The sequence below is a fragment of the Phyllobates terribilis genome, unplaced genomic scaffold, assembly GCF_046119375.1.
Source record: "Phyllobates terribilis strain yellow unplaced genomic scaffold, ASM4611937v1 Scaffold_11__3_contigs__length_659146591, whole genome shotgun sequence".
NCBI classification, from domain to species: domain Eukaryota; kingdom Metazoa; phylum Chordata; class Amphibia; order Anura; family Dendrobatidae; genus Phyllobates; species Phyllobates terribilis.
Genome location: NW_027362771.1, coordinates 624,749,451 through 624,761,595, shown reverse-complemented (window position 1 = coordinate 624,761,595; position 12,145 = coordinate 624,749,451). Strand labels below are relative to the sequence as shown.

The 12,145-nt window shown below is 41.8% G+C and overlaps 1 protein-coding gene across 1 annotated transcript in view; it reads right to left on the bottom strand.

Annotated features, from left to right (window-relative positions):
- Positions 1 to 11,356, bottom strand: part of LOC141165426 (uncharacterized) — a 40,373-nt gene extending 29,017 nt beyond the window's left edge. The window contains exon 1 of the mRNA XM_073651028.1: positions 11,151 to 11,356. The gene's annotated coding sequence lies outside the window, so the exon portion shown is untranslated. The remainder of the gene's footprint in view (positions 1 to 11,150) is intronic.
- Positions 11,357 to 12,145: the final 789 nt, after the last annotated feature.

The following is a 12,145-nucleotide window of genomic DNA, read 5'->3' as shown; positions in this document are numbered from 1 at the left end:
ACTGGAGTATGATGCGCAAAATTCATTGAGAGGTGCCCACCATTAACGAATTCTGTGCATCTTCTCTGTGGCGTGCATCTCCACAGAAGTGCTCCTCAGGTCAGGAACGGAAGCATCTGGCGTAAGAAGCGCAGGCAGATTTCCTGAATTTGATGGGCTGATGTAACCCCCGCCATGCCCCATGCCGCCCCAGTTCATGTCCTGTGTCGCCCCAGCTCATGCCCCGTGTCGCCCCAGTTCATACCCCGTATCGCCCCCAAGCTCATGCCCCATGTCGCCTCGCCATACTTCGTGCTGCCCCAGGTCATTCTTTGTGCTTTCCCTGCTCATGCCCATGCTGCCCCAGGTCATGCCTCATTCTACCCCAGGTCATGCCTTGTGCTGCCCCAGCTCATGCCTCGTGCTACCCCAGGTCATGCCCCCTGCTGCCCCAGCTCATGCCTCATACTGCCCCAGCTCATGCCCCGTGCTGCCCCAGCTCATGCCTCATACTGCCCCAACTCATGCCCCGTGCTGCCCCAGCTCATGCCTCATACTGCCCCAGCTCATGCCCCATGCTGCCCCAGCTCATGCCTCATACTGCCCCAGCTCATGCCTCGTGCTACCCCATGTCATGCCCCCTGCTGCCCCAGCTCATGCCTCATACTGCCCCAGCTCATGCCCCGTGCTGCCCTTGATCATGCCTCGTGTCACTCCAGCTCATGCCTCGTGTCGCCCCAGCTCATGCCCAGCTCCACACATTTTGGAGGAGCTGCTTCAAAATGTCCAAAACACCAAAAGTCGCAATTTTTTTGCGCAACCAGGTATTTTGCTAAAGTTTTCTTACTTCTCAAAGTGTTTTGTGCCAGTTAAAACTTTGATAAATCAAGCCATGAATACTCTTAATGTAGAATATTTTACCTGCAGTCCTATGTAGCACCACAGATAACACAGTGATAACTCTCTGAGTACAGATAATATAGTAGATGTCACCTGCAGTCCTATGTAACACCACAGATAACACAGTGATAACTCTCTGAGTACAGATAATGAAGTAGATGTCACCTGCAGTCCTATGTAACACCACAGATAACACAGGGATAACTCTCTGAGTACAGATAATGTAGTAGATGTCACCTGCAGTCCTATGTAACACCACAGATAACACAGTGATAACTCTCTGAGTACAGATAATGTAGTAGATGTCACCTGCAGTCCTATGTAACACCACAGATAACACAGGGATAACTCTCTGAGTACAGATAATGTAGTAGATGTCACCTGCAGTCCTATGTAACACCACAGATAACACAGTGATAACTCTCTGAGTACAGATAATGTAGTAGATGTCACCTGCAGTCCTATGTAACACCACAGATAACACAGGGATAACTCTCTGAGTACAGATAATGTAGTAGATGTCACCTGCAGTCCTATGTAACACCACAGATAACACAGTGATAACTCTCTGAGAACAGATGATGTAGTAGATGTCACCTGCAGTCCTATGTAACACCACAGAAAACACAGTGATAACTCCCTGAGTACAGATAATGTAGTACATGTCACCTGCAGTCCTATGTAACACCACATATAACACAGTGATAACTCTCTGAGTACAGATAATGTAGTATATGTCACCTGCAGTCCTATGTAACACCACAGATAACACAGTGATAACTCCCTGAGTACAGATAATGTAGTAGATGTCACCTGCAGTCCTATGTAATACCACAGACAACACAGTGATAACTCTCTGAGTACAGAAAATGTAGTATATGTCACCTGCAGTCCTATGTAACACCACAGATAACACAGTGATAACTCTCTGAGAACAGATAATGTAGTATATGTCACCTGCAGTCCTATTTAACACCACAGATAACACAGTGATAACTCTCTGAGTACAGATAATGTAGTAGATGTCACCTGCAGTCCTATGTAACACCACAGATAACAGTGATAACTCCCTGAGTACAGATAATGTAGTACATGTTACCTGCAGTCCTATGTAACACCACAGATAACAGTGATAACTCCCTGAGTACAGATAATGTAGTAGATGTCACCTGCAGTCCTATGTAACACCACAGATAACACAGTGATAACTCTCTGAGTACAGATAATGTAGTAGATATCACCTGCAGTCCTATGTAACACCACAGATAACACAGTGATAACTCTCTGAGTACAGATAATGTAGTACATGTTACCTGCAGTCCTATGTAACACCACAGATAACAGTGATAACTCCCTGAGTACAGATAATGTAGTAGATGTCACCTGCAGTCCTATGTAACACCACAGATAACACAATGATAACTCTCTGAGTACAGATAATGTAGTAGTTGTGACCTGCAGTCCTATGTAACACCACAGATAACACAGAGATAACTCTCTGAGTACAGATAATGTAGTAGATATTCACCTGCAGTCCAATGTAACACCACAGATAACAGTGATAACTCCCTGAGTACAGATAATGTAGTAGATGTCACCTGCAGTCCTATGTAACACCACAGATAACACAGTGATAACTCTCTGAGTACAGATAATGTAGTAGATGTCACCTGCAGTCCTATGTAACACCACAGAAAACACAGTGATAACTCTCTGAGTAAAGATAATGTAGTAGATATCACCTGCAGTCCTATGTAACACCACAGATAACACAGTGATAACGCTCTGAGTACAGATAATGTAGTAGATGTCACCTGCAGTCCTATGTAACACCACAGATAACACAGGGATAACTCTCTGAGTACAGATAATGTAGTAGATGTCACCTGCAGTCCTATGTAACACCACAGATAACACAGTGATAACTCACTGAGTACAGATAATGTAGTAGATGTCACCTGCAGTCCTATGTAACACCACAGAAAACACAGTGATAACTCTCTGAGTACAGATAATGTAGTAGATGTCACCCGCAGTCCTATGTAACACCACAGAAAACACAGTGATAACTGTCTGAGTACAGATAATGTAGTAGATGTCACCTGCAGTCCTATGTAACACCACAGATAACACAGTGATAACTCACTGAGTACAGATAATGTAGTAGATGTCACCTGCAGTCCTATGTAACACCACAGAAAACACAGTGATAACTCTCTGAGTACAGATAATGTAGTATATGTCACCTGCAGTCCTATGTAACACCACAGATAACACAGTGATTTCTCCCTGAGTACAGATAATGTAGTAGATGTCACCTGCAGTCCTATGTAACACCACAGATAACAGTGATAACTCCCTGAGTACAGATAATGTAGTAGATGTCACCTGCAGTCCTATGTAACACCACAGATAACACAGTGATAACTCTCTGAGTACAGATAATGTAGTAGTTGTGACCTGCAGTCCTATGTAACACCACAGAAAACACAGTGATAACTCTCTGAGTACAGATAATGTAGTATATATCACCTGCAGTCCTATGTAACACCACAAATAACACAGTGATAACGCTCTGAGTACAGATAATGTAGCAGATGTCACCTGCAGTCCTATGTAACACCACAGATAACACAGTGATAACTCTCTGAGTACAGATAATGTAGTAGATGTCACCTGCAGTCCTATGTAACACCACAGATAACACAGTGATAACGCTCTGAGTACAGATAATGTAGTAGATGTCACCGGCAGTCCTATGTAACACCACAGAAAACACAGTGATAACTCTCTGAGTACAGATAATGTAGTAGATGTCACCTGCAGTCCTATGTAATACCACAGATAACACAGTGATAACGCTCTGAGTACAGATAATGTGGTAGATGTCACCGGCAGTCCTATGTAACACCACAGAAAACACAGTGATAACTCTCTGAGTACAGATAATGTAGTAGATGTCACCTGCAGTCCTATGTAACACCACAGATAACACAGTGATAACTCTCTGAGTACAGATAATGTAGTAGATGTCACCTGCAGTCCTATGTAACACCACAGATAACACAGTGATAACGCTCTGAGTACAGATAATGTGGTAGATGTCACCGGCAGTCCTATGTAACACCACAGAAAACACAGTGATAACTCTCTGAGTACAGATAATGTAGTAGATGTCACCTGCAGTCCTATGTAACACCACCGATAACACAGTGATAACTCTCTGAGTACAGATAATGTAGTAGATGTCACCTGCAGTCCTATGTAACACCACAGATAACACAGTGATATCTCTCTGAGTACAGATAATGTAGTAGAGGTCAGCTGCAGTCCTATGTAACACCACAGATAACACAGTGATAACTCACTGAGTACAGATAATGTAGTAGATGTCACCTGCAGTCCTATGTAACACCACAGAAAACACAGTGATAACTCTCTGAGTACAGATAATGTAGTAGATGTCACCCGCAGTCCTATGTAACACCACAGAAAACACAGTGATAACTGTCTGAGTACAGATAATGTAGTAGATGTCACCTGCAGTCCTATGTAACACCACAGATAACACAGGGATAACTCTCTGAGTACAGATAATGTAGTAGATGTCACCTGCAGTCCTATGTAACACCACAGATAACACAGTGATAACTCACTGAGTACAGATAATGTAGTAGATGTCACCTGCAGTCCTATGTAACACCACAGAAAACACAGTGATAACTCTCTGAGTACAGATAATGTAGTATATGTCACCTGCAGTCCTATGTAACACCACAGATAACACAGTGATTTCTCCCTGAGTACAGATAATGTAGTAGATGTCACCTGCAGTCCTATGTAACACCACAGATAACAGTGATAACTCCCTGAGTACAGATAATGTAGTAGATGTCACCTGCAGTCCTATGTAACACCACAGATAACACAGTGATAACTCTCTGAGTACAGATAATGTAGTAGTTGTGACCTGCAGTCCTATGTAACACCACAGAAAACACAGTGATAACTCTCTGAGTACAGATAATGTAGTAGATATCACCTGCAGTCCTATGTAACACCACAAATAACACAGTGATAACGCTCTGAGTACAGATAATGTAGCAGATGTCACCTGCAGTCCTATGTAACACCACAGATAACACAGTGATAACTCTCTGAGTACAGATAATGTAGTAGATGTCACCTGCAGTCCTATGTAACACCACAGATAACACAGTGATAACGCTCTGAGTACAGATAATGTAGTAGATGTCACCGGCAGTCCTATGTAACACCACAGAAAACACAGTGATAACTCTCTGAGTACAGATAATGTAGTAGATGTCACCTGCAGTCCTATGTAATACCACAGATAACACAGTGATAACGCTCTGAGTACAGATAATGTGGTAGATGTCACCGGCAGTCCTATGTAACACCACAGAAAACACAGTGATAACTCTCTGAGTACAGATAATGTAGTAGATGTCACCTGCAGTCCTATGTAACACCACAGATAACACAGTGATAACTCTCTGAGTACAGATAATGTAGTAGATGTCACCTGCAGTCCTATGTAACACCACAGATAACACAGTGATAACGCTCTGAGTACAGATAATGTGGTAGATGTCACCGGCAGTCCTATGTAACACCACAGAAAACACAGTGATAACTCTCTGAGTACAGATAATGTAGTAGATGTCACCTGCAGTCCTATGTAACACCACCGATAACACAGTGATAACTCTCTGAGTACAGATAATGTAGTAGATGTCACCTGCAGTCCTATGTAACACCACAGATAACACAGTGATATCTCTCTGAGTACAGATAATGTAGTAGATGTCAGCTGCAGTCCTATGTAACACCACAGATAACACAGTGATAACTCTCTGAGTACAGATAATGTAGTAGATGTCACCTGCAGTCCTATGTAACACCACCGATAACACAGTGATAACTCTCTGAGTACAGATAATGTAGTAGATGTCACCAGCAGTCCTATGTAACACCACAGATACCACAGTGATAACTCTAAGTACAGATAATGTAGTAGATGTCACCTGCAGTCCTATGTAACACCACAGATAACACAGTGATACCTCTCTGAGTACAGATAATGTAGTAGATGTCACCTGCAGTCCTATGTAACACCACGGATAACACAGTGATAACTCTGAGTACAGATAATGTAGTAGATGTCACCTGCAGTCCTATGTAACACCACAGATAACACAGTGATAACTCTGAGTACAGATAATGTAGTAGATGTCACCTGCAGTCCTATGTAACAGCACAGATAACACAGTGATAACTCTCTGAGTACAGATAATGTAGTAGATGTCACCTGCAGTCCTATGTAACACCACAGATAACACAGTGATAACTCTCTGAGTACAGATAATGTAGTAGATGTCACCTGCAGTCCTATGTAACACCACAGATAACACAGTGATATCTCTCTGAGTACAGATAATGTAGTAGATGTCACCTGCAGTCCTATGTAACACCACAGATAACACAGTGATAACTCTCTGAGTACAGATAATGTAGTAGATGTCACCTGCAGTCCTATGTAACACCACAGATAACACAGTGATAACTCTCTGAGTATAGATAATGTAGTAGATGTCACCTGCAGTCCTATGTAACACCACAGATAACACAGTGATAACTCTGAGTACAGATAATGTAGTAGATGTCACCTGCAGTCCTATGTAACACCACAGATAACACAGTGATAACTCTCTGAGTACAGATAATGTAGTAGATGTCGCCTGCAGTCCTATGTAACACCACAGATAACACAGTGATAACTCCCTGAGTACAGATAATGTAGTAGATGTCACCTGCAGTCCTATGTAACACCACAGATAACACAGTGATAACTCTCTGAGTACAGATAATGTAGTAGATGTAACCTGCAGTCCTATGTAACACCACAGATAACACAGTGATAACTCTCTGAGTACAGATAATGTAGTAGATGTAACCTGCAGTCCTATGTAACACCACAGATAACACAGTGATAACTCTCTGAGTACAGATAATGTAGTAGATGTAACCTGCAGTCCTATGTAACATGAAAGATAACACAGTGATAACTCCCTGAGTACAGATAATGTAGTAGATGTCACCTGCAGTCCTATGTAACACCACAGATAACACAGTGATAACTCTCTGAGTACAGATAATGTAGTAGATGTAACCTGCAGTCCTATGTAACATGAAAGATAACACAGTGATAACTTTCTGCATACAGAAAATATAGTAGTTATTTGCAGTCCTATGTAACATGACAGGTAAAACACTGACAATGCTCTTACTACAAATAAAGTAGCTGTTGTTACATGCAGTCCTATGTAACACCAAAGATAAGATAGCGAAAGCTTTCTAAACAAATAATGCAGTATATCACTAGAGATAACACAAAGTGACACATATGTAATCATACAAGTGAAGCGCCATCTTGTTAACATTTTTAGAAAAGTTCTCACCTAAGAGAATTAAGATAAGTGAACAGTACATGAGCCATTGACTGATCTGAGGTTAGGTGTTAGTTCACACTCCTCTGTGCTGTGATATCGGACTTCTGTAACTCTCTGACTGCAGATAATGTAGTAGATGACATCTGCAGTCCTAAGTAACGTCATAGATACATACACAGTTCTAATAGTAGTGGAAGCTCACTTTATACTTCCACTACTAGGAAAAGATAACTACATACAGGTGTATACAGTACAGCCACCACTAGGGGGAGCTCACTGAATACAGATTCATACAGCCACCACTAGGGGGAGCTCACTACATACAGATTTATACAGCCACCACTAGAGGGAGCTCGCTGAATACAGATTCATACAGCCACCAGTAGGGGGAACTCACTGCATACAGATTTATACAGTCACCACTAGGCAGAGCTGACTACATGCAGATTTATGCAGCTACCACTAGGGGAAGCTTACTACATACAGATTTATACATCCATCACTATAGGGAGCGCAATACATACAGATTTATACAGCCACCACTAGAGGGAGCTCACTACATACAGATTTATACAGTCACCACTAGAGGGAGCTCACTACATACAGATTTATACATCCATCACTATAGGGAACGCAATACATACAGATTTATACAGCCACCACTAGGGGAAGCTGACAACATGCAGATTTATGCAGCCACTACTATGGGGAATTCAATGCATGCAGATTCATACAGAAAAACAACAAACAGCAGAAAGGATTCTCTTAAAACATAACCTTTAATTTTACTTATAAAAATATTATATCCTTTGTCAAGGAACACCAGTGATGACACCAGGGAGATCACACAATATCCCACCGCTTGCCGTCACTCTGTCAGGAACATCAGGGATTCGCGAGCAAATGATCCCGATTACTCACTACGTAGCTATCGGCAAGCGAGCAGTGAGCGTATGGTGTACACACCTCCAGATTCCAATGCATGGAATATGTGTATACGCTCCCAGTATGGTCACAGCCAGCTTCACTATAGCCCAATTAATATTATTCGCTGCCACCACCGACCAATTTTAAAATATATTACAGGCCTGATCGGACACCTGCGTTCTGGTAGCGTATGGCTTCGGGGAGGAACGATTATAAGACAAAAGAAACAGGACTAATAAATTTTATATTTAATCCAAAAGGGAGACAGTGTTTATGAAAAATATACAAAAGGTTTTACAAAAGGAGACATTTACAGTACAGAATATACAGTTACACAAAATAAAAAGGATTAATGAAGAACTTACTCGACAGATTGCAGAGACAATTCCATCTAGCTGGAGGGGAGGCGCTCCAATTGATTTGACAGTTATCGAACAGGATCCCTTGCTTCTAAAATCTATACCCCCTGGCAATAAATACTCACCCACCTTCAGCTGGGTCTTTTATGTCGAAGGGGATAACCTGCCCACACACGCCCTATTATGACCTCACGTGGGTGGTCTCCGCCCTTTATGGTTTTATTAAAATATCTGGCTTCTGCGATTACTTCTCGCTGGTTGATCGCAGAAGCCCAAAAGTGATACCATATTTTCCATTATGAATTTACCTTTCTTTAGAGACCACATATGACATATCTGCGGTCTGTTATTTTGTACTTTTGTATTACCGCTCACCAGAGGGGCATGCAGCTATGGAAAATTATGCATATTGTTCCTTAGCTGACCCTACCACTAAAAATATGTGTCCCATTATTATTGGAAGTATAGAACTTCAGATATTCCATATTTCATGGCGGTGCCGGCAAGACTGTAGATTTCTGTTAAGCCAAAGGGGGACACCCTGAGGGTGAGAGAGAATTATTTTGAAGCCAGGAACTGTGTCTTTCTCACCTAGGTGTATATTTTACAAGCCTGTGCCACTGGAAAATACACTCTCCTGTTAATTGGGTTAGCAGTTCCCTTTGTGTTAGCATTTGCCTACTAACCACTTCTCCTGTGTGTGCTAATTTGCATACAGACAGCTCCGTAGATTGTCAGCTCTGCTACTCTGACAAACAGTATATAGGAGGGGGAGTGAGGGGTTTCAGGGGGAGAGACAAATCTTTAATATATTCTTAATATTTTTATTACATCCTCAATAATGACTCAAAAAAAAAAACCCTTTTAACCTCAGGACACAGAAAGTTTGTTAAAAATATTTATAAGATTAAGTGTCCTAATAAATATATCCAGTCCTGATTATTAAATAGCACAAATCAGGAAATAAAGTGCTATAGTGCAATATAGAAAGAAAATGTGTGGATCTCACCCATTTTCCATGCAGACACCATCAGGGATTCTCCGTCCATATCAGTAGATCTTATTCTGGGACTAGTACTGCCCTGTTGTGCCCCTGCCCTAACAAGGGCAGTACCCAAGTGTACCTTATCAACTATCCCACAAAAAAATCAATCCTTCCCGAGGCCTTTCTTTCTCCTTATGGAGAAATAATCAGGCGAGCATGTTTGGTATTTTGGGGAAGGCACAAATTCTGCAGAGAGAAAAGGTGACTCCGTGCTTCTAAAGTGCCAAAGTGAATAAAACAAAAAATTCAGTGACCCTCACAGTGGTGCAGCATGCTGCCACCACTTTTATTCCAAAAAGTAGATGGGCAGATTCATACAGCACACACAATTAATAATAATCTTTTTTATTAATATAGCGCCAACATATTCCACAGTGCTTTAGACAATTTGGAGACATTATCGGCACTGTCCCCATTGGGGCTCACAATCTACATTCCCTATCACTATGTCTTTGGAGTGCGGGAGGAAACCTGAAAACCCAGAGGAAACCCACGCAAACACGGGGAGAACATACAAACTCCTTGCAGATGTTGTCCTTGGTGGGATTTGAACCCAGGACCTCAGTGCTGCAAGGCTGCAGTACTAACCCTTGAGCCACAATGCTGCCCTTAATTTTGTATAAAAATAAAATAATATGGAATTATTCACCAATAACCTCCATTTTGCTTTTCCAGCATATCCCACACAATCATATATTGGGGGGTTTTGGCTGTCACTGGATATAATGGTGGAGGGTCTGTATCTGTCACTGAATATAAGGGGTAGGGATGGAATCTGTCCTGTATATGACATGGCTTTCATCATGTATAGAGTCTATGTTGCTGTCACTATACCCAGTACCAACTTTTTCCTATAGACTACAGTGATACATTTGTCTGATTTCTATCACCATAGATCCCAGACCTGATGTCAGTAATGGTATAGACACAGGACGTGGGATCTGCATCTACGTGAGTACCATAGGTCTTCTGACCTTCATCCAACCTAGTGAGGGAGACTCCAGCAGACACCTTCTAGAGGAGTTTGGCTCCCTCTATTCACTTGCCGAGCTCTCAGACAGTGGTAGAAGGTGGAACGATATCCTGGAGGGGACAAGAAAATCCCTGTTGTTTGCTGTCAGGCTCTGCTTACAGTATACCGTTATCATGTAAGCTGTCATGGTGGATGCATCTTACTGTTCAGGAGGAAACAAAGTATGGTTCACTATCAAGTCAAACTAACTCTCTTTAGACCCATAGTAGATAGAATGGGTGCCGTTGTCTTTACTCCTTGATTGACAACTGGTGAAAAATGATGTGGTTGAGGATTATGAGATTACAAATCATATTTATGGTCCAAAGTATCTATAAGATCTCAGAAAGATCAGCATATCAACCCTGAAACATTATCATAGTCCATACATAGTCCCTCACGGTGACACCAGGAAACATTCAGGATTCTTGTTTCATCAGAAAACATCAACTCACTAATGGTCCAGGTCAGATCCAGTTCTGTTCTTCCTCTTCTGCAGGGTGGAAGACTCCTGGATGAAGTGGAGAGGACAAATTTCCAGAGACTGATGAGTTACTATCTTCAAGAAAAGCTTTGTCATAATGGAGATTTCACAGTTTTATACCGTGAAAAGTGGTGAAACTATCAGGAAATGAATGGGAGTGGTGAGATAGATTCTCCACCTCGAAGAGCAAGCGAGCTGCCAAGTGTAATGAGGTGTTGTGAAAAAGTCTGTAAGAAATGCCCCGGGCATCGGATGAATTCCTGTACCATGAGGACTTAGTTCATACACGTCTGCAAGAATATTCACATCCACAATGTTACTGTGTCCCTGAAATAATTATAGCAGAAAAGTCACATTCCACCAGTATAGAAACCACCGGGGTTTTATAGTTCTCCACTTTTTGCTATTGTTACATCCTCGGTGCATTCTATCCATTGTTACATGTCCATATTATGGTTCTGTGTCTGTAGTAGAAACCCCCGGGGTGTTACTGCACTTCAGATTTCATACTGTGGAATATACGGGACTTTTCTGTCACATTCCACACAAATCTGGGAGAACAGAACTTGTTTTCCACAGGACAATGTATTATAGCGGTATTGGGGGAGAATACATCCCCATAAAAAGATAATGCCTCCTGCTGTTGATAATGCTGGATCTTGTTATGACTTTCTATTTTATTCTTATTATGACCTAAATGATATTAATTACAATGACTGCTTATAGAATCTTACATAAAATATCTCCACCTACAATGTGATACACTGGTGCCAATTTAAGTGGCACAGAAGTGTTTGGGTTGCCTCATACATAAGGGTTTGGGTGTCCCTGACACCTTTGATTCTCCTACAGCTTTGCTCATGGACAATGAGCTCTTCTTACATTATTCAACTGAAAGTAAGGTCTGTGGCCCTCACCCCCAAAAGGCCCGAAAAGTGCTTCTCTTAGTGCCCCATGTAGTAACAA